Source organism: Podarcis erhardii, assembly GCF_964252035.2.
Source record: "Podarcis erhardii genome assembly, chromosome: 3".
Lineage (NCBI taxonomy): Eukaryota > Metazoa > Chordata > Lepidosauria > Squamata > Lacertidae > Podarcis > Podarcis erhardii.
The window spans coordinates 82371820-82397860 of record NC_138507.1 but is presented as its reverse complement, the minus strand read 5'-3'; the positions used below and the strand labels follow the sequence as shown (position 1 = coordinate 82397860).

The following is a 26041-nucleotide window of genomic DNA, read 5'->3' as shown; positions in this document are numbered from 1 at the left end:
AACAACAGTGGGACTTATTCCTAGGTATCATATTGCAGTGTAAGAGAGTCCTCTTTACATGAATGCCATGTCTCCCCACCCCTGTGTGGGTGTGGGTGTGGGTGTGGGTGTGGGTGTGGGTGTGGGTGTGGGAGAGAGAGAGAGAGAGAGAGAGAGAGAGAGAGCGCACCACAGTTGGGTAATAGTGTAATCATTTTGGGCCAACTATTTTCATGTCCACAAGAAAAACAAGTGATCCTGTCACATCAAGGCTACCTCATGCTGTATTGCCATAAGAGAAAGACTGAGCCAAACATACATATGCATTCAGGACTGTGAATTGGCAGGCAGAAGCAACTGAATGGCCAATGGGACTGGCCAAAATTCAAACAGATAAGACAGATTTCCTTTGAAATCCACTGTTGGGGTTCAGGAAATGGAATTTGAAACAGTTTGTCCACAGGGTTTCACATCTCACTGGTTCCCTTTTAGTTAACAGCTCATCTGTCCCAGACATTTAAGAAGTCTTTCCCCCCACTTTGGGAAATGCCATGGCTTATTTATCTTTATTTTTTAGACACTGCTCTTTAGCTCGTAATGGTTCCCAGAGCGGCTTAGAATAAAAGCAATACAAACCACACAAACCAATAACACAACTGCAAAACAGAGCAGATAAAAGTTAGCATTCAAAATGATCTAAAATGTCTAGGGAAATGAGAAAAGAGTATCACCTGGTGTTCTCCAGTTCATTTGGACTACAACTTCCTTCTGCCTCATCCTGACAAGGCCTGATAGGGTTGCTGTCCAAAACAACTGGAGGGGACCAGGTTGAGGAAGGCATGGTAACATTTGAAAGGGGGCCAGTTCTGCTCAACAGCAGTCACTGAGCACCAACTACATGTACATAGAGTGTCAGTTAAATTCAGCTCCGGCCCATTCCGAGCTGATACGGCTCATCTTGGCTGGAGCCCAGCAGAGTATACATCCAGTGTCCGCAATGAAAGGATGAGGCAGGTATGTTGCTACATTGCTAAAAGCTTTATTCCTAAGCTATGAAGAGAGCATACAAATATACATCTTGTCTCTGTGAGAAGCAGAGAGCAACTCCAACAAAGAACGGCAGAACAAAGGAAACAGGAAACCAGTGTACGTCACATCCCGTCTCCCTTTCCCGTGGGAACCCAACAGTAACTGAACTGTGGAATGAAAACATAGTCCCATGACTTGCAGCTGCTGCTCAGTGAGGGAAACAGAAACCAACACAGAGACCATCTTAATAACCTAAGAAAAGCCCATGGACTATCTTATCAAGCATCCTGTTCTCACAGTGGCCAACCAGATGCCCCCAAGATGGACATGAGTCCAGGAGTCATACTGCCTCCAACAGTGTAGGTAGAACATAGCTTTGGGTCATGAGTTGTCCTGAGATCTATGGGTGCAGAGTGCTATACTACTACTACTACTACTAATAAAAATATTAATACAGTGGTACCTCGGTTGTCGAATGTTATCCATTCCGGAAGACCATTCGACTTCCAAAACGTTCGACAACTGAGGCACAAAGGCGGCAAAGTCAATGGAGAAAACGGAAAAACACTCAGCGGACGCCGTTCAACTTCTGAGGCACATTCGAAAATGGAAGCACTTACTTCTGGGTTTTTGGCGTTCAAAAACTGAAACGTTCAGCTTTTGATACGTTCGAAAACCAAGGTACCACTGTAATAGCCATTTTTGCTAGATTACCATTTTTTGTTTGCAATGAGGCTCCTCAGGCCAAGGAAACTAAGCTATTAAATGCAATTCTGCTGAATGACTTCTGTTAGCTACATGACCAATGTTCCTTTAAGCACCTGTAGTTGTAAAAAATCATAAAGGATGATAAAGATTGCAACCATTAAATAAGTAGTTGATTGAATGAGGCACACCACCTTTTCTTATAGCCATGCTAATCAAGATCACTTACCTGGAAAACAGACTATTTTCCTGCAGCAGTTTGGTCCTGGCTATTGCCGTTTCTGCCACAATTAATCATTTCTATAGCACTGTTAATAGACAAAGTGTTCCACACCCCTGGAGTGCAGTCCTGCCAATAGCGATACAAAGGTCAGTGAGACAGCCTTCAATGGGACATATGCATGAATAAACATGAACTGAATTGTGGCTCGACTATCCATATTTCTGAATGATCACCTTGGGAGTTAAATTCCATTATTGTGAAGAACTATCTGAGAAACGATTATGTGCCGAAAGCCACCCAATCTTCCACTGCAATTTGACCAAGGTTCAAACACCATCCTGGGCTAAGCTGGTGCTGAGTGAACTTCTTCCCACCTGATTCCACATGGGCTCATTTCAGGGTAGAGTCAGATCTTGCAATTCATATATGCCTGATCCCAATGTAATTCTGAGGGTACAGTGGTACCTTGGGTTAAGAACTTAATTCATCCTGGAGGTCCGTTCTTAACCTGAAACTGTTCTTAACCTGAGGTACCACTTTAGCTAATGGGCCTCTGCCACCGCCGTGCTGCTGCCGTGCGATTTCTGTTCTCATCCTGAAGCAAAGTTCTTAACCCGAGGTACTATTTCTGGGTTTGCGGAATCTGTAACCTGAAGCGCCTGCAACATGAAGCGTCTGTAACCCGAGGTACCACTGTATCAGGAAATGAAACTCCCAATCCTTCTTGGCTTAATGGATCAAGCCAGGAACCATTGTACAAACCAGATCATTATGAATTCTGGTGATATCACTAATAGGTAGAGACGTGAGCCCAATAGTCCACCTGTTGTCTAACTGATGGGCCACATAGGCTGTGAGGCCCAAAATAGTATTGTTTCTTGACAACCCTCCAAGACTATATAATCTTTGGGTTAAAAGTTAATTACAAAATTTCTGGTAGGTTTATTTTTTGCTTTCTTCTTTCCAAGACAAGAAACAGTCCTGAAATGAGTTTCGTATTTGGTCAGTGCAAGTGTATGAGGTTAGAACTTTCATACTTTCCCCCAAAGTGGTCCCTAGTAGATACACACTGACTAAACCATTTTAAATGCACATTTTTGGTAAGCAATTTGTCCTAATAGTGTGTATTTTTGTGTTATTTTCAGTGATATATGCATGTTATGCACTTCCCCCCAATAGATATGCTTTTTTTGTACACATTATTTCATTGGAGATGTGCAATTGCTAAATTCAGAGTAATTGTCATGAGCCTCATGGAGATGCTGTGGAGAGGATGGGGCAAATGAGGTGAAATGGAAGAGATGCAACACAGGGCGTTGTCCTAGTAGCCTAGGGAATAGGGATCAGGAACTCTGAGAATATGCTGATGCTGAGAAGGATCACAGCCACTTCGGAGATGGAGACCTGCATCCAGCGGAAGGGCTGAGTGAGTTGTCAGATGAATGGTGTGCCTCCATGACATCAGATTTCCCAAGAGCCAGATGTCACTGCCAGTTGAGGCAGTTCAGGTGGCTCCTACTCCCCATACTTTGTTTGCTCAGCCTTCACAGAGGTGTGCCTGCTTGCTTGCCATGTCCTGAGCCCACTGCACTCTTCAAAAGAAGAGCACAGGGAATGTGTCAACTGTTGGAACAATATCTTAGCTTACATCCAGTCATGAACTTGCATCCTGTAGTCCTATATTGGGATACTCCACCAAATTCCTGAATAAAGCTTTTAAACCTAACAACCCTGGTGAGGTTTCAAATACCAGCAGGAGCAAGGACAGCAATGTGAATTTGAAGGGTAGCTGTGCTTTGGTTTGTGTGTTATTCAAGAAGGACCAAACCAAATTTCTCTCCTCATTCCTGCTATGAGTTGCACCAGGAATGTAGTAGGATGTCTGCAGTGGAATTGCTATTGTTAGGAGCTTGAAAGGAAGGAAAAGGTCCTAAGTAATGGAGTCATCAATTAAAATATTATTACAGTATCAAGTCATTGTTATTTTAAGGCATATAATTATATGCTCTTTCTAATGGCTCTTTGGTTCCTATATCACTCTTGGCTTGTGTGTTTGAACTTCATGATTTTGTGAGTCTTTCACTTGCAATAATTTTGAATTGCCTACACTGCTTATGTGTTCTTCATGGAATGGGAAGGTGCTGATCGTCTACCTCTTTGCATTTTCAGCCACAAACTGATACACGGCTTATGGGAATTGGACATCTTTTAAGGTATTTCACTTTCATCTCTGTTTGTCGGAAAGAACTTTACAGGTCCTGTAAAACAAAAGTTTTACAGAGGACAGAGTAACCCCTTAGGAGTACATGAGACAAAATTCTTCATTTCAAGAAGAAGTGTCACCCGATGTTCATAAGCAATATGTACCTATTACACTTTCATCCTGTTGTCTGCAAGTCACTTAAAAAAATAAAACCTGCACACTCAAAAATGAAATGCTTCTGCCTCTTACTTGTGAAAAGAGAAGATGGTGATGGGAGGGGAGTTTAAGGAAACCCACATCTTCAACCATTTTCACCATGCACAACCACCGTGCTCTACAAACATTGGGTTAATTGAAAGTTACCATGAGTGGAACTCTATTTGCTGAACGCTCCTGCCAGCAGAAGAGGGGAGATGATTTTTGAGTCAGACCCAAAGCTCCATCTTGCTCAGTGTTGTCTACACTAACTAGAAGGAGCTCTCTGGGGTTTTAGGTAGTATTCTTCCCAACCCTACCTGGAGATGCTAGGGATTCAACCTAGCACCTTCTGCATGCAAAACAGATGTTCTGCCACTGAGCTATGGCACTTCACCCTGAAGCGATCTGTACAGTGGTACCTCAGGTTAAGTACTTAATTTGTTCTGGAGGTCTGTTCTTAACCTGAAACTGTTCTTAACCTGAAGCACCACTTTAGCTAATGGGGCTTCCTGCTGCCCCCGTGCCGCTGGAGCATGATTTCTGTTCTCATCCTGAAGCAAAGTTCTTAACCTGAAGCTATATTTCTGTGTTAGCGGAGTCTGTAACCTGAAGGGTATGTAACCTGAGGTACCACTGCACGTCCCTAAAATCTGCTCTGGAGGCTGGAAAAGCCATCCCCGCTTGAAAAGAGAGAGAGAGGAAAATTGGCTGTGAAAAGAACGGGGGCGGGGGACAGTACAATATCTAACATTACAAAGCTGCAGAGATGTCACAGGTAAAAGAGAGACAACAGGAGGAGAGGAATGGTGGTGACCAGTATATAAGCAGTCAGAACAGCTAGCAGCTCTCCCCAGCATCCCCTCCCCCCAAAAAATCCACACCAGAGATAAACATTTCATCCTATTGAAGACAGCTCAGTTACACAGCCTTGCTCTGCCACAATCTTGTTGGTGAGGAGTTATATCTGCATGCAGAGCCCAGCCTTTCTTCTAATTTTGGGCACTCTCTAAATCCTTTATTTCTGTTTAGCTAGGCCTTGAGGTATGTAGGAAGTCCCTTGCTAAGACCCCTTATCCCAGTGTGCATGCAAGAGGAATCTGAGCTTGAGCAACACGCCAGCAGGTATAACAAAGGGGATCTCAATTTCCGGTGATTTCTGTAGAAAAGCATAGCAGGGACAAAGGCAGCAGGAATCCGGATAATTGGATTTTAAAATGGCTGTTGTTGTTCCACAGCCATAAAACACAGCAGCTGGGTTCTAACACTGATAACCCAATATCCCTTTTGTTGGACTCGAGTGACATCTTAGTTTCCCTGAGACATTACAGGAATGAAGGGCTAAAGTTTCTGAAGGTTCAGTGGGTAGATGATTTGTATCTATCATTTACCCCAGCAGGGAGTTTCTGACATTTGCTCAGTAGGGGCCTAGGTAGGGAAAGAACACCATTTTCATGTCATCAAAGCCAGAAAATGGATACGAGACAAGCAAGACACTCCACAAGCAGCGACACCCTTGAAGTATTTCATCGGTAACATTTTTCTATTGTGTTTCTCATAAACCTTTTTGTGTGGATTTCACAGGTTAGGAGCCTTGTAGCTCTGCTGCAAATCTTGCAAAGGCTTATCAAAGGCTGTTAGTCAGAATCACCATTCATAGCTTTCATATACATAATTCTAAAACCTCTTTCCTCTCATGAACACACAATAGGAAGGACTCAAATGGAAAGTTTAAGTTACAACTGTGCACGCTTGCAGAGCACATTGTCTCTTGACTGATTTCAACCATACATATTGAAGCAACTGGATGCATGAAAACAGGATCATTTTGGAGGGGCGGAAACACTGTTTGGACCCATAAGATAGTATTCAAAAACTTTGCAGAACATTCTTCAAAGCAGAGGAAGAACATCAATGATACATCCAAATAATTCCATAGGAGATATGCTCATCCAAGCATAGGCTCAGCATCTTCTTAGAAATAAAATAACATAATCAGAGCTGACAAACATAACTCTCTCTCTTGCAGGTTGCATTAGCCTGCATTCCTTTTTTTTTTAAAAAAAAATGATATTTATTAAAATTCTAAAGGTTACATAAAGAAAAAGTAAAAATACCACATTAAACAAAAACAAAACAACACATCACAATATAAAAAAACCAAAGAAATAAAATCGATTAAACAAAAACAAAAACACAAAGAAAAATACATCAGATCTCCTCATTACTAATCTTTCATGACCTCCTCACACCTCCCTTTTTGTATTCTAGGTCAATTATCCATTTCAGCAAATCCTTTCCCTCTTTTAAAATTTTTGTCCTGTAAATTGTCTTAATATAATGTAACTTTACTTTTCCTCCTTTCACCAATTAACAGTCAGTTATTCCCAAATCCTTTATATCATTCCTGCTAAAATCATATAATATTAGTCCAACATCCTTCTAACAGTTATTAATTTTACAATGTTTCTGTAAATAGTCTTTAAATTTCCTCCAATCTTCCTCCACCGACTCTTCTCCCTGGTCTCGGATTCTGCCAGTCATTTCCGCCAGTTCCATGTAGTCCATCACCTTCATCTGCAATTCTTCCCGGGTGGGTAAATCTTGTCTTCCAGTACTTTGCAATAAGTATTCTTGCTGCTGTTGTAGCATACATAAAGAAAGTTCTGTCCTTCTTTGGCACCAATTGGCCGACCATGCCCAGGAGAAAGGCCTCTGGTTTCTTCAGAAAGGTATATTTAAATACCTTTTTCATTTCATTATAGATCATCTCCCAGAAGTTCTTAATCCTTGGGCACGTCCACCAAAGGTGAAAGAATGTACCTTCGGTCTCTTTACATTTCCAACATTTATTATCGGGCAGATGATAGATTTTTGCAAGCTTGACTGGTGTCATGTACCACCTGTATATCATTTTCATTATATTCTCTCTTAAGGCATTACATGCCGTGAATTTCATACCTGTGGTCCATAACTGTTCCCAGTCAGCCATCATAATATTATGTCCAACGTCTTGTGCCCATTTAATAATAACAGATTTCACCGTTTCATCCTGAGTATTCCATTTCAACAGCAAGTTATACATTCTTGACAAATTCTTAATTCTAGGATCTAGCAGTTCTATTTCCAATTTTGATTTTTCCACCTGGAAGCCATTTTTTTTGTCCAAATTATATGCATTAGCCTGCATTCCAGCCCCCAAGGCTGCTAAGTGCCTAGAGACATCTTGCTCCCACAGAGCCTGGAGGGAAAGGCTTCAGCCACAACCCTTCCAAGATGGCAGATTTGCAATTCAGTAGCTCTCCTGTGTGATCTAAAGTTAAACTCCTCACTACTGGAGAACAATAATAGTTAATTATCAAGCCATCAAGGAGCTCTTGGTGCACTCCAGTGGAATTTCCCAATGTTAAATCTTTTCAGCAATATTCATGCACACACATTTTCTATTTCAGTGTCAATTAAAGTTATTCTTAACAATGCCTTGGTTCTTTTATGAGTAGGCATAGGCTTGCTTCCCAACCTGCCTAATGAACCCAAGCAACTTTACAGCTAAATATGGAATTGTTCTTAGTCCATTTGATCCAGTCCTCTGTCCATGTTCAACATTGCCTTGCCCTCATGAAGTAATCAGCAGTTGAACCCACAACCTATTAATTGCTTAGAATTATAACCACAGGAACCTTTTATTTTAATTTATAAAGAATGGGATCATACTCCTTAACTTTACTACCTTTTATAACACAGCATGTCAATAACATAATTTTCCACGACTGATTCACATGTTTATGGTTCCATTACAGAACAACGGAGCCAATATTTCAAAAACAGTTCACAATTTTGCGTGTGTCATTTATTTTCAATCATATTCTCTGGCTCCTACCATTAGCAGAAAGTTCTTGGCTATGACATCAGCTTTCAGCGATAATTATTCCACTGGCTAGAAAACCTTTCTAATCCTGATGTGAGTCAGTGCCTACAGATACCAGCAAGCAGCAATAGACTTTAAATTTCTTCTGATGCTGATATCTTTAGCAAAATATGACTGGAGGCAAAATTAATAAATAATACACTTCATCAGTCAACTCCTTATGGTGATTGCATGCAAACTTTTGCATGTCCCAGGGCAGTTCTCAGGGAAGATTGAAGCCATATGATGAATTACCTTCGGTACAAATAGGATAACTAGATGCCAAAAGGACGCAGGTGTTTTTTTGCTTGAAGATGCAGTCTTTACTGTTCCCTATAACTCTGCAAAAGAAGAAGCTGAACCTGTGGAATGTCTCATTCTTTCAGATCTCATTTGGAAAAGACCTGCCCCTTTAGGGAAAGGGCATCAAGCTTAGAGATAGTCATTTCAGATACAGTGGTACCTCGGGTTACATACGCTTCAGGTTACAGATGCTTCAGGTTACAGACTCCACTAACCCAGAAATATTCCCTTGGGTTAAGAACTTTGCTTCAGGATGAGAACAGAAATCGCACGGCAGTGGGAAGCCCCATTAGCTAAAGTGGTGCTTCAGGTTAAGAACAGTTTCAGTTTAAGAATGGACCTCCAGAACGAATTAAGTTCTTAACCTGAGGTACCACTGTATTAGGTACATGCCATTACCTTTATCCCAAATAATGAACATCGAAAGCTAATGAGTCTGAGCTCTTTTGAAACTCCATTGTTTTCATAATGTGATGTTGCTAATGGAATCCATCTGCTAAAGTCCCGGAACTGTGCTTGGAAGGGTTGTTGATTTTCAGATCCCTGTTCACTCAAAAACTACTGGGTGGCGTTCGACAAGTTCTTTGATTGATTTATTTGTTTGTATTAACCTTCGTGCAGAATTCCAGGGTAAACCACTTACTCCAGGTGCACTTTTCATTATGCAAGTTGCATGTAAGTAAATGTACAGTGCAGTGCTTGTAGGACATTGTCACAACTTTCATCTGTGCAACATCCCCAAATTTCAACCAGTTACCACATACTGTTTTCATTTGGAAAACAGAAAAAAACACACCATAAAATGTCCCTGAAATGCACTGGTTGCAGTATGCTTATTACCCTAACTGATTGAGAGTAGTAAAACACCACATTGTTTTTGCATAGGCAAAGGTGTCAGGTGGTTGGCACAAACCATATAATATTTTTCAGGGACAGTTTTCTAACCAAGAACAGTTTTCTTGCAGTTTTTTTTAATGGGGTTAGTAACCTCCCCCCAAAAAATGTTCATAATAATTTTCAGTTGGCTTATGATTTTTTTCTGGACTGTTTACAATATTTTCATAATATCTCTACTTTAAAATATAGCTTTTCTTGTTTGTAACTGAAATAAAAACTAAAGCTTATCAAAGGAACAGAAACTGCACTGTGTACTCACTATGCAGGAGCAAATGTTTACAGTACAGACAAATTCTGTCTCATCTGAATAAATGTTTACCGGCTCTGGCTTTAGGTGTTATCAAGCACACATCATCTGATACCACAGACACAAATATTATCTGGGATTTACATTCTGCAATAAGTTGGAAATCTGATTGGAATGTGGGGGGGACACTTTGAAAACCCTTAGTGTTACTACACACACACACACCTGTCAGCTCTGGACAAAGGTTAAGGGATTCATAACCTACCTCTCCATCTCCAATCTGGGGTACACAAGACAGATCCCATTAATAATATAATTATGGTTAACAACAAAAACACAGCAAGCAGATTGCTAATATAGTTTTAAAAACGACAGTGGATTTAAACCAAAGGAGAATTAGAGAACCAAACTGCTCCCTTTTGCAATTTCCACCTAATGTTTGTCTCACGCTTGCAAGGAATCTCTGCTTCTGTATAGTAGTCCGCACTCTCCAGAAATCCACTCCATTAACATGAGTCAGGTACCTTCCTGTACTGTTTTTGGCACCTGCTAAAAGCTTTTTCATTTCAGCAAGCCTGCCCAGACAGGTAATTTTAACTTGAAATTTTTAACGTGTTGTTACATATAATTCTTTTAGAACGGCTGGTTTTATTTATATTTTGATAAAATGTTGCTTCAACTAGTTTTCAAGATTTGCTTTTCATGGATATTTCAGATGGTTCAATGTAAACTGTTTAGAGTCTGTTGTCACCAAGTCAGTAGCATATAAATGTAAATAAATAAAATAAAAAACATTGCTCAAACAACAGCTGAATTTCAAAGCCTGCAGGCAAAGCCTGATGGTATGCCACTGAAGAAGGAAGCAAATGAACCTCTCAGGAGAGGGGATTTCACATTCCAGGTGCCATGACAAAAAAGGCCCCAACCATTCCTCAGAGTGCAGTGCAGAAGGACTTCCTCAAGTTCCTTTAACCATAATGGATGATGGTATTAATGGGGTGGAGCAGTCCTTCACATATCATGGTCATACATCATATATGCTGCAATGTGATGCCCACTTATCTGGAGTAAGTGCCACTGAACTCAGTGGGGTTTACTTCTGATTAGACGTGCAGAGAAATAGTCATTGGGGAAAGGCTCGCCATCAACCTCTTAGATGGTGCCTTGTGGACAGATCAGACAGTGTCTACTCATTGACTCCCTGCCACTGGCATGGCTGGAGGGAAAAGGGCAGGAGGTTGCTGAAGGTGGTGTGGAGCAGCCCACCAGTGGAGACAATTTGAAGCTGCTACTGATGCATTTCCACCACGCTGACCTTTGCCCCTCCCAGTAAGCTGAGGCAACACCAGCCATGGGAGGTTTGATAAGTGCTGCTGCCCTGCTCTGCCAAGCACTAATGTGGGAACCAGGCCATGGTGGACAACAGAGGTAATGTGAATACTTAGAGTTTCACGAAGATTGTAGTAGCTAAAACCTGGTTTCACGGGGGAGGGAGAACCAAATCAATTTTGGAAAGGTATTAAAGCTACTTTAACCCCCCCCCCCCAATTTAAATTATTTCTACTCAGATAAACCAGAAACCGGAGTTCAGCATGTTGGAAGTTAATTAGTTCATCACTCCTGGCTGGAAAACACTATTGAAGCCTCAATTTTACATATACAAGAGTCTCATTAATGAAAGTACCTGCTTGGGTCATCACTTCAGAGGCAGTGATCTAAAATTAACAGGCAGAGTTCGGCCGAACACTGTTAGGTTTCATTCCATATGTGATGAGGAATGATATTGCTTGACCCAATTAGTCGTGATTAATGAAATAGAATGTGATTGCTACATAAAGTGCAAATTATTGTCCAAACTCTCTTTGGTTTCTGGATTTCCAGTTATTCAGTAGAATCAGTCCTATTTGGCTGTTCACCCTCATGTGGTTAAAATTGTTATTAGTTTCATTTAATTTCCTTACATTGATATCCTGCTTTTCTTCCATCATGGAAGAAGCACCATAGCTCAGTGCTCTGTCATCAGCTTTGCATGCAGAAGGTCCCAGCTTCAATTTCCAGCATCTCCAAGTAGGACTAGAAGAGAACCCTGGAGATATGCTGCCAGCCACTATATACGACACTGAGCTAGATAAATCAATAGTCTGTATAAAGCACATTTCTATGTTCCTATGTTCCTATCCCAAAGCTGATGCACCCAGATGGTGTATCTAGGCCAATGCCAGAGCCAGAACTGATTAGCTTAGGCAAGGTGGCAGTCTAATATGCCTTCATATGATCACACTTTATTTTTTTAATGTTTTAATGTACATTGTTCTCATTTGAATTATGGTATTTTGTTAACCTCTCCTGGGTGCATTTGGTGACAGATGGGCTATAGGTACTTACTTACTATCTATTTATCATCTATCTACCTACAGCTAACACATCTGCACTAAAGTACCTTTTATTTTGGTATGCCTGAGTTTTATATTTTCTGGAACAAATGTTACAGTTGTATCTATTGCAGATATTGATATTACAAAGTTTGAAGTGACTCGGTTCATAAAAAAACTGACTTCTTTTATCAAGGCCCATAAGTTGTTCAAAACTTTACTGGTAGAACTTTCTTCAGAACTAAACAAAAACATCTAATGATACATCCAAACAGTTCCATAAGATATATGCCAGTCCAAGGCATAAACTCAGCATATTACAAAATATGAAAGTCTTCCAACAGACCTAGAAGCAGAGGTCTGTTTTTCCCCACAGCCTGCATCCTGCTTGAGGCTGTTTATCTGGAGAGCTTCATTTACATCCTTAATCTCACACAACCTGGGAACAAAAAACTCCAGGCACCAATCTTCCAAAATGGTGAATTTGCAATTCAATACCTCTCATGTGATCTAAAGTTAAACACTCATGTGTTAGCTAGCAGAAAACAATAGTTAATTATGAACTCAATTAAAGCTCAGAGTCCCTTAGAATACTGCAATGGAATTTCCCCAACATTAGCAATACATTAATACACATTTAGGTGTTTTTCAATTTCTGTGTCAATTAAACAATTAAACCTAACAGTAGCAATAATTCTTCTGGTATTCCAGAATTTTTCGGACTCTTAAAATTGATGAATCCCTGCCGGATATTTTGTTAGCATCTTAGTCTTGATTCAACCCAGAAACTGTGTGCATAAGCAAAAGATATCAATTGACCAAATGTGGTCATTAGGCTCCATAGAGCTATACTTGCTGTACAGGACTACCTATAGACCCATTTGTTTCCTTTATTACCTCATGTTGTTGTGGGAACAGAATGCTGCCATGTTGACCTCTAAGCACAATGGTATATATTTCTCTGAGGTTTTTCCCCCTATCATTCTCTTAACTGTAGTCTTATTTAAGTTTCTCCCACTGAAGTTAGGATATTATTGAAAATAGCCTTAAGGGAATGGTATCTAGTCAAAATAGTTCCATTTGACTGCAATAAAAACTAAAATCCTGCTAGTGTATTGATTAAATTTCACACTGGGGGTGAGAGGAATTGAAGCAATGTTTGCAACATGAGGGCGCAGTATAAACAACTCAAAATATTTCTAGTTAAAGTTTGTGTGTGTGTTTCTGTATCCTGTGTTTTTTCAAGGGGCTACACAGGGGTATGCATACCCCTAAACATTTTGTGAATCCTTGTATTTTTGTCCATTTACTGTATCTGTTTTTCCCTATTTGAACTATAAAATGGTGATTTCTTGAGTCAAAATGAGAGTACCCCTAAACATTTTTTTTAGAAAAAAGCACTGTCTATACACATTCAGCTCTCGCTCGCTCGCTCTCTCTCTCTCTCTCTCTCTCTCTCTGTGTGTGTATCTGTATGCAGTTATAGAACCTAAAAAAGATCTCCTGATCAAAAGAATTGAGTGGGGTGGGAAAGGAGAAGTGAGATTTGTCCAGGGTTAATGGTGGTGTTTATAAATTGGATCACACAATTAGATTCTGATAATGCATTTCCTTCAAAGAATCCTTTGAAAGTACCACCTAATTAGTTAATCATCCAGAAATGCCTAGCCAGCTCCATATTTAGAAGACCTGATATAAACATATGGGATCAGACAAACATATTGCAGAGTAGTGCAGGAAGCTAGAATGATGTGCACAGTTTGTATATTAGTGTGTGACGAAAAAGGCGTACCATGAGAGAGGTTAAAGAGGTTGAAGTTGTGAGACTGACCTAACTCCAGTAATTAATGCCATGGGGTTTTCGTTATCCATCCCAGTCCAAGCTCAACCTGTTGCAGCGATGGGAGAGGCAGGCCCCGTAACACCACACAACTGGTTCCCCATCGAGTTTCGTTTCCCCTTCTCGCCAGTGCTTCAACACTGTAGAGACAGGCTGACTACTCTAGACTAAGCACCTGAAAACAAAGAGGCAGTGCATACCACTTGACACATTACCTGGCTGTGCCCCCTGTGTTGCTCTCTGCAACTGTTAATGTCTGAGATGTAGGGCCTATTGCCCCAAACATTTGCATAGCTTGGCTGTGCCCCCTGTCTTGTTGCCGTCTTGGTTTTATGTTGTGAACCGTCCTGAGATCTATGGACGAAGGGTAGTGTACAAATTTTATAAATAATAAGAATCATAATAATAGTTACTGCAACTGGTGACACCTGGAGTCTAGGGAAGGTTGGGAAACCAGTCCCTATTGGGTCTGTCCAGATATTTGCATGGCTCACATAGGAGCCAACTTCTAGTGGCAGAGGTCCCTTTAGCGCCCCCCTAAAATATTTGAGTGGGCCGGGGGGGATTCAAATAGTGTGTGTCATGTGATCAATTATGTGGGGCGGAGGTTACCTGCCCTCCCCCCCCCAATATTTTATTCAAGTTGGCACCCCTGATTGTTCTACTCTCAGCCCTGTCTGTTTCTTGACCATGTTCCAGTGAAACGTGCTTCATTTGGGCACAACATTCCAAAACCTACCTTTGTTCATTAGAATGGGCAGATCTGCCTTCACAAAGAGTGTGTATTTATGAGCAGTTCACACATATATCTTCTTTAAATATGTGGCTTTCCCTGGCTCCTGACTGTCCATATTTTGGATGTTTTGCTAGCAAGAAGACAGGAAAGCTGCCTTATATCTGGTCAGACTTTGTGTCCATCTAGGATCTCAGGCAAAAGGTCTTTACATAACCTGTTATCCACTCCTTTTCCCTTTGCTCTGTTCCAGCTTCTGCCAACCTAGCAGTTTGAAAGCATACCAGTGCAAGTAAATAAATAGGTACCGCTGCAACGGGAAGGTAAACAGCGTTTCCATGCACTCTGGCACTCATCACAGTGTCCCGCTGTGCCAGAAGCGGTTTAGTCATGCTGGCCACATGACCCAGAAAGCTGTCTGCAGGCAAACGCCAGCTCCTTTGACCTGAAGCAAGATGAGCACCACACCCCACAGTTGCCTTTGACTGGACTTAACTGTCCAGGGGTCCTTTACCTTTCATCTTATCCACTTCTTTGGATATGCCAGGGATTGAACCCAGAGCTCCCACTAAGCTATGGCTCTGACCCTAAAGGATCATATTCCCCACATTTTAGAACTTTCCATTCTAAATAATACAGAATTCCAGGCACCTTTTGCAGAATACCATGGATGCGGAACCTGTGGCCCTCCAGATTTTGTTGGACTCAAACTCCCATAATCCATTGCCACCAGCCATGCTCACTGAGTTTCATAGAATCATAGAATCATAGAGTTGGAAGAGACCACAAGGGCCATCGAGTCCAACCCCCTGCCAAGCAGGAAACACCATCAGAGCACTCCTGACATATGGTTGCCAAGCCTCTGCTTAAAGACCTCCAAAGAAGGAGACTCCACCACACTCCTTGGCAGCAAATTCCACTGTCGAACAGCTCTTACTGTCAGGAAGTTCTTCCTAATGTTTAGGTGGAATCTTCTTTCTTGTAGTTTGGAACCATTGCTCCGTGTCCGCTTCTCTGGAGTTTAACAATATCTGGAGTCAAAACAAAACAAATTCCTTCCAGTAGCACCTTAAAGACCAACTAAGTCAGAACTGACTTAGTTGGTCTTTAAGGTGCTACTGGAAGGAATTTGTTTTGTTTTGACTATGGCAGACCAACACGGCTACCTATCTGTAACTGGAATATCTGGAGTTTAACAATATCTGGAGTTTAACAATATCTGGAGGGCCACAGGTTGCCCATTCCTGAAGCATTCCTTATTTTACTCAAAGCCAGTGCACCTGGTCATGCTGCTTGCTTCCCCAAGAAACCCTTCAAGTCATCTACACACTATCATTTTCACAAACAACAATGGATATTAAAGAAATCTCTCTCTCCTTGCAGTTGACTTTTAATCACCTGCAGACATTAATAACTGTATGCTATCATAAGGCCACCAAAACCATCAGTGGTAGAGAGAGCAATAATATCTTCACAGGAAAACCTATTAAAAGATTTCAATCAGTCCACCTACTTGTTGCTCCATTTCCATTCAAATAATGAATTAGATTGCACCTAGCACCTTTCTTGTTTTGATATACTGTCTTGGGGACTGTGTTCCCTTGTCAGTCATAATCAACATTCTCCTTGAAGCTGTGTCTTATGGATGACTGATTTGATTTTAGGTAAATTGGGCATTGGGGCTTCTGCTCAAACCTAGATATGGCATCTAACGTTCATGTTTTGATCACTGCTCCAGTAAACACAGATATTAAATTATTTATGTGCCCACTGCAAAATACAAAATTGGAACACTACACCCCACATGCAAAACAACACAATAAATCTTAGCAAAACTGTTAAGGCTTAATTAATTATACACTTCACATCATGCCACACAGAGACGTTTTCAATGAAGTATGTTCGAAAGACAAGGTGTTAAAATGGAAAATTAGATAGCGTTCCCCCCGTCCCCAGTTATCAATTATCTTTTTGTTCTACTTTCATTATCATGAAGTTCTCTTTTGGCTGGATTATAGAGTACTCCTAATATATCTGAAATATAATAGAAGCAGCTTTATTTAACATGACAGTGCAGTCTCAGAAGGAAATCACAATTAATTTAATGGGACTACTTCTAAGTAGATGTGCACAGGAAGATTTTGAAAATAATAACTGTCATCACAGTCTCTTCTTCAAAATGTCGAATATCTAAATATTACATTATAGAACTGTTAATACAATGCAACCAAGTTTTCTGGTTTGTACAAACAAGAGAATGCTGGTTTTTAATAGGGTTCATATGGAGTCCTTGAAGAAATTGGGTGGAGGAATGTTTGATCAAAGGACTGGAAATAACTTTTGTCATATCCACTTTGTCATCCTCTTATCGTTTCCTTTCCCAAAACCCTTGGTTGAGAGAAGTAGCCAAACTTCATTGTGATGAGAAATGTAAATGTTTACCAACCAAGCTGCTTTCCCCAGTATCTTGTTGTTAGCATCCATCTGTTTCAGGAGTCCACGGAAGAGTGCGCCTTTGGGGGTACAGTCAAACTGTTGGAGAGTTACAGCAGCTGCTGTGGCTGTAGATACTGATATGGGAGAGACATGTTTTACTGCAGATGGGGCAGATGAAGCATCTGGTATTACTGCTACAGGTGCACCATGACGTTTCTTCTCTCTGTGCTCCTCTCAGCGGTCATTCCCGCTCTGGCCACTGCTGTGGATACATGACCTGCCTCTAGATTCTGCAATTGTCTGCAAGGGATTCCCATACAGCAAGCTTAATGTTGCCAGCCTTCATGTCACATTTGCAGACATCCTTGTAACACAGATTTGGTTTGCCAACAAGCCTAGTGTCCGAAGAGCAAACTCTTAGGGATCCTGCCATCTTTCATATTATTTAATTATTTTCTTAAATGTGTATATCACCTTTTGTCTGTAGATCTTCCATTTTGTATACATGACCAAGCCAGTTCAGAATATATTGTCCCCAATATATGCCAGTATGTCATCTGTCCTACTCTCTTAATTAGATACATCATTGGCGGGGAACCTCTGGCATCCTGTGAGGCTGCTTTGAGTAAGCCATGATCATCTCATATGACATCAAGAATGGGACAGATAAAGCCCAGTATACCTGAAGGAACGTCTCCACCCCCATCGTTCAGTCCGGACACTGAGGTCCACCTCAGAGAGCCTTCTGGCGGTTCCCTCACTGCGAGAAGTGAGGTTACAGGGAACCACCCACCAGATGTCAAGGAAATAAACAATTATCTGACTTTTAGAAGACATCTGAAGGCAGCCCTGTTTAGGGAAGTTTTCAATGTTTGATGTTTTATTGTGTTTTTAATATTCTTTTGGGAGCCACCCAGAGTGGCCGGGGAAACCCAGCTAGATGAGCAGAGTATAAACAATAAATTATTATTATTATTATTATTATTATTATTATTATTATTATTATTATTATTATTATTATTATTGGCTGCAAGTCTTAGAGTGCACTCCCACCAGCTCCTTTGCAGCAATGGCTTGAATGTGACATATTTGCATGTGACACCTTTTCTTTTATGCTGCTTTCAGCAGGGATCTGATACATGACCTTGGCATCCTTTCCAACACAATAATGGCTATGTTCCAATTTTTAAAAAAGGTATGCAATACTTTATAAGAAATTTGATGTAGATCTGATTTCGGACTGACATTGTAGGACAAGACTTGTACATCTTGTGATATATTAAAGCAGTGGTTTTCAACCAGTGTTCTGTGGCACCCTGGGGTGCCTTGAACGTAGTTCGTCAAGGGAGCCGTGGACTCAAAAAGCTTGAAAACTTCTATATTAAACCGAAGGAAGGCCTCCATTTAGTTATTGTGGTCTGCCAAGTACTGGACAGCCTTCCTGTTTTTCAACTCCAGGTGAGCAGCAAACATACATGGTTAGATTAACAAACCTGTGATGTCTGGGTTGTCAGTCACAAGATTTTACAGTTTAGCACAATGCAAAACCCTCGTTCATGGCAATCTGCATTGTTGGTTTAAATCTGGCAGGGAAATCTTACTTTCCTCCCTGTGTCTGCTTATAAACTGAAATTCATGCAGGTTTGTATGGGTTACTTCCAATTATACATAGTCACACACTTTGGTCCTTTTCATCCCACAGAATACATAGAACTAAGGATAGAATACTGACGTTGTCCTGCACTGACAATATCAGTTGTACAACATTTATGATAGGGTATTGCTTTGAAATGCCTTTTCAATTTCTGCAGGGTGAGTTTGTGAGCCGGAGGAAATGTTAAAAGGGAACCTTAAAGAAAGCAGAGATTGAGCTTACACTAAAGATGCTTATCCAAGTCTTTGGTATTATGCTGAAAATGAGATTGTACATTCCATTATTACAAGCCATCTTGTACCTTTTATTTAAAAAAACATTTCTTTATTTCTTTGGGGCTCGGCTAGGAGTATGGAATTCATGAATCTTTTTAATAAAGACTATAATGATCAAATAATTATGTGAGAAGCTGCAAAGGCACACAGCTTTCTGAGCATAATTCAGTGAAGTTTTTAAAAAATCTACAAAGTCATTAATCTTGAACCTTAAATAATTAGAGCTTACTCTTCAAGAGCACAGGCAAAGTCTGGCCAACCACCTGAGATCCTTTCAATCTGTGCACTGAACCTGAGACATATCCATGCTAAGCACAGGTATGTTTTACCTCTGAGCTGCAATCCTTTCAAATATGTACACATTCTTCTAGATGGTGTCATAGTTCCACTTAAGGATCAGTGGAAGTTCTCCTGAACTTGGCCATGCTTCTAGATGCTGAGGCTGCAGCTGTGACCTGGAGCTCAGTTGGCTGACAGGACAACTGAGTTTCCAAACAGGAACGCAGCCACAGTCGTTCACACTCTGGTAACCTCCAGATTAAATTACTACAATGTGTTTCACATAGGGCTGCTTTTGAAAAATGTCCAGAAACTATAATCAGCCCAGACTGCAACAGTTCTCGCACTCATTAAGAGTGGACAAAATTGTTTTAAAAAACATTAATTACTTCATTTATGGTTTTAAATAATATATTTGTTTTTATATTCATTTATGCAAATCACTTTGGGTTTTTTAAATGCATTAATACTAATAACATTTGTTTTGTTCCTCAAATTCTAGTTCTCTCTTTCCTTATTTAGCAAACTGTTTTTGTTACTGCCTATGGCAGCAGCTGCAGCTTGGACCCACAATAGAGATGGGGGAGAAATCCAGTTGCACTTTGCATTTTAATGCAAACCTGTCCTGTTTGCATTCCCAAAACAAAATGGGAACTGAAACCCCAAAAGCCTTAGAAATCCACACTTCTCCAAATATTGTGATACAATTCTCCAGCTGAAAAAGGTGCATCTAAAATTCTGTGCTATGGGAATGTGTGCTTAAATGCATCTGAAAATAACTAAAATTCATTATATTTTGAGGAATAGCTTCCAAAAAATATTTATATTAGGCAAACTGCATACATAAATGTGTATGTTAGGAGAAATGTGCCCAGAAATGCTGTTGTGGAAATGGAGTGAACTGAAATCAAGAATGGGAGAAAGAAAGAAAGATAAACAGTGGTACCTCGGGTTACAGATGCTAGGTTACAGACTCCGCTAACCCAGAAATAGTACCTCAGGTTAAGAACTTTGCTTCAGGATGAGAACAGAAATCGAGCGGTGGTGGCAGTAGGAGGCCCCATTGGCTAAAGTGGTACCTCAGGTTAAGAACAGTTTCAGGTTAAGAACGGACCCCCATGTCCGAATTAAGTTCTAAACCTGAGGTACCACTGTAGGTGTAATTGACAGAGTTATCCATTCCTAAGACACAATGCCATTCTGGGACCTTGGGTGAAACCCAATGCCGTGCTAAATCTCTCATTCAACCAAGATGAAAATGTTCCTCTCTTCCTCCTTTGGGCCCCCTAAATCTATTCTAAAATAGATTTCAAGCCTCTGGAATAAAGCTGGGAAAGCTGTGGGGCACACATGAGGTGTGCCGAGGGTAGAAAGTCCCATTGCACAAGGAGAAAGCTTCATGGGACACAGTAATTGCATATTTCCTACTGGGGAGGAAATGGCAGCCCCAGCCACTGCTTCAGTCTGCCTTATGGATGAGCCGGCCTTGGCATTCCCATGCACCCATTTGTTTACATATTACATTTATTTACTATATATACCTCAAGAAGGTCAAGTTTAGGGTTGCCATACCTCCGGGATTTCCTGGTCATGTCCTCTTTTGGGGAGACACCATGCCCATCCGGGCAGATTTTTGCATTTTTCATGGATTGACCAGGTTTGTTTGTTTGTTTTTGTGGGGCATGCACAGAAGGTGCTGTGCTCCAGAACAAGAAGTGTTGCATTGGGCAACCTTGGGCAACCTTCCCGGGCTGCACTAGGCCCCATGCCACCCCCGGGAATTGGCTGGCCATGCACAGTCTTCTCATGGCAGCGCTAGGCCCCACAATGCTCCCAGAGGTCGGCAGGTCTTGCACAGCCTTCCTGGGGCTGGGCAGCGTTAGCTGAGAAGGAGGCCAAAGAAAGCAAAGGCAAAAGAGGAGAGAGAAGGAGGGGGCAAGCAGGTTGGTGAGGAAGGGGTCAGTGGCAGAGAGGGGGCGAGCAATAGAGGTATGGGATGGGGGGGTCCAGGTTTTTGCTGTTCAGGATATGGCAGCCCTACAGGGTTCCCTCCCTCTACTTTATCCTCACAACAAGCTGTGAGGTTGGTTAGACACTGAGCAAGTTTCATATCCCAGTGCCTGGTCCAATATTCCAACCATTAGCCTGTCCTGGCTCCTCTAGGAGCAAAGTGAACAAGGGACCAAATGGGCCCCTTTCAGTTCATTTCCCCCTTCATTCTAAAAGAAGTGCAACTCTTAGCACTAATAAGCATTGTTTAAGCAACTCTTCCCTGTGTTTAAATAAATTCATTCGAAGGTGGGTTACAGCTGATGTTGCATAGTGTGGCATTCCTACTAAAAGATTCTAATATGTGGCTTGGGAGTGTTCTTGGAAGCTCAGCTCCATCAGTGACCAAAAGGACTTTTTTACCAACTTTGGCTGGTACACCAGTTGTGCCCCTGTAGGGAGAGGGCTGATTTTGCAACAGTGATCTATGCTCTTATCAAGTCCAGACTAGTTTCTAGTAGACATTCCAGCTGGTCCAAAAGGTGTCATATTGGGGTGAGGCAGTCCACACCTGTAACACTCCTTGGATTTTTTGGGAGAAGTAATGTGCTTTCTGTCTGCACTGGATGCGCTTTCATTGATATGACAACAGTAGCGTATGAGACAACTATTCAAATGAAACATCTTTGGCTTGTTCCAATGTTTCTGCAAGGATTCTCAATCATAAAACTTGCCTAGTAAGATCCTCCCCCCCCTTTTTTTTTACTAATTTATATATTGCCCCCAAACAATATAATTATGAGAGCATTTTAGTGGGAATGACAATTTATGACTTCTTTTGGAGTCTTAAATATTGCCAGTAGAGGAGAGACCTCATCTAATGGCACAATTCATTCATTTAAGAGCAGTCATAATATAGTCAAATCTGTTTCAAAAATGCAGTGCCCTGAGGCTCCCCATTCATAACTCTGTTCTCTGTTTATAGATTGTGGAGTTTCTAAAGAATAATTAGATCACGGGTAGAATCCCAATACTACAGTGGGACAATGCACATGATTCATTGACAATTTACTATAGCATCCTTTGAAGGCATTGCTGTGTTTTATGAAAGAGAGTGCACTTTTCTGAAAATGGAAAGCATGTCTTTCATCTTTAAGGTGAGTACCTGTGGAAAGCCTATCGCACAGGGTGGGGGACAATTCGCAAGTACTAGAGAAATATGTTGTTTTCCACATGATACACTTCTGGTTTTTACAGTTACAGATAAGGCGCATGTGTCTGCATGTGGATCTCAAGTTTTAGGTGCAAAATGTTATCATATATTTAGCCAGATCCCCACAGCAGATCTTTCCAAATACAAAAGGGGGGGATCCTTTATATTTTATTCCATTCAGGGGGGAAATCTATAAAATATGATTTATTAAATGAAAACAGGGGGGAGTCCTAAAGGACATGCTAAACATAATCTGTGTTTCACTGGTAGGAATATGTCACCAAACAAGAAATTAATGTTGTTCAGCTGAAGCAAGGTTCTTTCCCAGAAATATATATGTCATACTTCAACTGCCCCAAAGGTCCCATAGATCTGAGTGCACAGAAGTGAGAGGAAGCAATACCTGTGCTGCCCCATGTAGGCAGTAGGTGGTCCAAAGGTAACGACTTCCACGAGGCTGGAAGGGTTCTCCACACCAGTATGGGGAATGAACTATTCACTCCCTTTGGTGCTAGAAAACTTGGCTCAGGACTCTATATGCATTTGGCTTCCTCAGGCCAAAAGGTTTTCGACTTAACCATCCTTGAGATCATCTCGAAAGAAATAAAAAATTGCTTTCTGAAATTTCCAGGTTATTATGAAACAACTGCTTGCCAGAAAAGTAATTTGGAGTTGTTCTAATGTAGTTACATATGTATGCCATCCCTGTCAAGACGCTAGTTTTAATATTTTATTGGCAGCTTAATTAAGTTTTATTTGGTTAATTGACCACTTTTTAAATTTTAATCATGATAGAAACTGGTGCTTTCAATAGTAACAAGTGGAGTGCTTCTCTGAAAAGTCCCCAGAAATGTGTTCTAAGGAGCAAGTCTTCATGAGAGACCTGATCTCATGTTAAGCTCTGGGTAGGGTCAGCCTTCCCATGAGGTGGGATGAAGCAGTTGCCTTGGGTAGCAAAAAACACTGCCAAAATAAGTCATTACTTATCATATGCTCTTTATTTTTTCATTTTGTCACATTGCTATACTGGACTTCAGTCTAAATCAACCCCTTGACTCAGAATTACTGCTTGCAGGGCTTTTTTTCCATCTGGAACTCAGTTCCAGCACCTCTCAGGCGCCATTGCCATTATAAGAGAACAAGGGAGGCATTCATGGTGAGTTCTGGCACCTCTTTTTCTAGAAAAATAGCACTGGCTGCTTGTATATGGCTATCAGAAGTCACAAAACATTTTTCCCCAACTATGTGGATTTTTATAGGAGAGAATATTTGGTTCAGATTCTGCTTTTCCTGCAGGAGATACCCACTTCCGCTAAGTTGACAAACTTGTAAAAAATTTGCAGACTTAGTAGTGGTTTCTGATGGGATGGACCCTACCAAATTTCAGGGAAATGTATGCAGGGTTTTCATTTTAAATTTTGAGTGTGGTTTTTGTTTTTTTAAGAAAACTGCCAATATCCCCCCCCCCCCAAATGGATGAAATTTGCGCTGCCGCTTCTGAAGTTATGAATCCTGCCAAATTCCATGCAGATAGGAGCAGGGAATTGGTGTTTCTCAATGTATTTCAACTCATTCTCCCCATATGCTATTGGGTGACTAGAGTGTCAGAACTACTGGCTAAGAACCATTGGACTGAAAAGACAATGGGGCAGTCAGCAGTTATACCCCACTATGGGACAGGAAGGCCAGTTTTTGTTACAAAAAGCTTCCCAAGAAAAGGAAGAAGTAAGGTGCGATTCTGCCCTTGGTGTTGGATTTGCTACGATCCAGAAAGTAAAGCAATTGCAGAAGTGACTCGCTCTAAAGCAGCTTTCCCACACCCTGGTGTCCTCCTGATATTCTGGGCTACAACTCATGCCAGTCCTAGCTCAGCATAGTCCATGTTCAGGGATTATGGGAAAGAGAAGTTTGGCATCTTTCCCATACTGAGAGGAACAAGATGTAGGTAGCGCTCAAACACCTTCATTGCCTACATGAGAACTTTCCTCTTTGGGCATTGTACTAGAAGTTTTTTTTAAAAAGCAGGATGTGCAAGTCACTTGTGCGCAGCATAGTTCTTCTTCTTTGGCGATCACTTGTAACCGAGTAAGATTGTCTTCCATAAACATGGTTTTAACAGTGAGTCCGAAAGTGACTGTGGAGGCCAATTCTGGATCCACACGTCCTTCCACAGTGGGGACATAGGTTTCTGTGCAGGAGTTGTTCATGGTGAGAGTTTGCCAAGCGTGCCTTCCTCTTTGCACGTTTCTCCCTTTCATCCTGAGTTTGAGCATCCTCAAAGTCCATGAGGCCTTTGGTAAAGGCTGTTCTCCTACTGGAGCACTCCCAGGCCAGTGTTTCCCAGTTGTCGGTGTTTATACTACATTTTTTTAGATTTGCCTTGAGACAGTCTTTAAACCTCTTTTGTTGACCACTAGCATTACGCTTTCCATTTTTAAGTTCGGAATAGAATAGTTGCTTTGGAAGACGCTCATCAGGCATCCGCACAACATGACCAGTCCAACGAAGTTGATATTGAAGCATCATTGCTTCAACACTGGTGATCACAGTTGAACTTGTTTGTCTGGGAAGATGCAGTGGTGTGCAATTCCCCATCTTTCCTCTTCCAATCCTCATCTCTCTTAACACTCCAATTTGAAAGTTTTAAACTGTAAGTGCAATATTAAGTAGACATCTCTGAGTGGGGGGTGGGGGTGGGGAGAGGGAACATTGCCCAGAGATCTGCAAATATCCTTTGAAGCGTTTCCTATCTCTTGAGTAAACATTCTCATTTATAATTACACAGTTTTGTAAAACATGCAATAAAGAACAAGAAAGTTGGCAAAGCTCCAATGTCGTTTCTCTTTATTGTGCAAATATGTAATTAGTGGATTTTTAAAAAATATTACTACTCATTAGTGTCCACCTCTCAACCCCAGTGAAGCAGAAGGGTAATTTTGATGCTATCGTATGTTCCACAATCAAGACTATTCAACACCAGGCTCTAATTAGTTGTAGGCTTTCATTGTGGACTTGTTGGTGATGAAGCTGATTTTGCCAAAGAGAATTTGTGAGTAAATTTTTCTTTCATAGTTGAGAGCTGGGAAGGAATTTCTTGACATGATAAAAGCCATTCAGTGGTTTGTATCCAGACCAACTTTAGCAGAGTGAGGTTAGCAAAAGGTGAATTTCCCCTCCCCCTCCCACAAGCCCCCTCAGGGACAGGGGACCCTTCTGAATGGAGTGAGTTGTGTCAAGAGATGGGAGGAGGAATTACTGAAAACTGGCAAAGACACATTCCACAAATAGATTTTAGCTTTCAACGCAATCAAGTTTAGATCAGAGGTCCTAAACCTCAGGACTGCGGGACAAAACAAGGCATTTTCAGTCTTTCCTTGGGCCCCTTTTTTCTGCCAATTTTTTTTTTTGAAAACTGCCAATTTTATTTTTAAAAATAGAGGCTAACTTGTTGTCAACAGTTGATTTTATTGGTAATTTTAACATATACTGTATAAAAACTGCTTAAAGGTCCCAATGATTAAGCAGATCATAAATCCCATTAGATGATTTTAAAAGTAGCCAC

At 41.0% G+C, this 26041-nt stretch overlaps 1 long non-coding RNA gene across 1 annotated transcript in view; it reads left to right on the top strand.

Moving 5' to 3' along the window:
• The window catches only part of LOC309339591, a 474307-nt gene that overhangs the window by 953 nt on the left and 447313 nt on the right, over positions 1-26041 (top strand). The gene's annotated exons all lie outside the window — the stretch shown is intronic.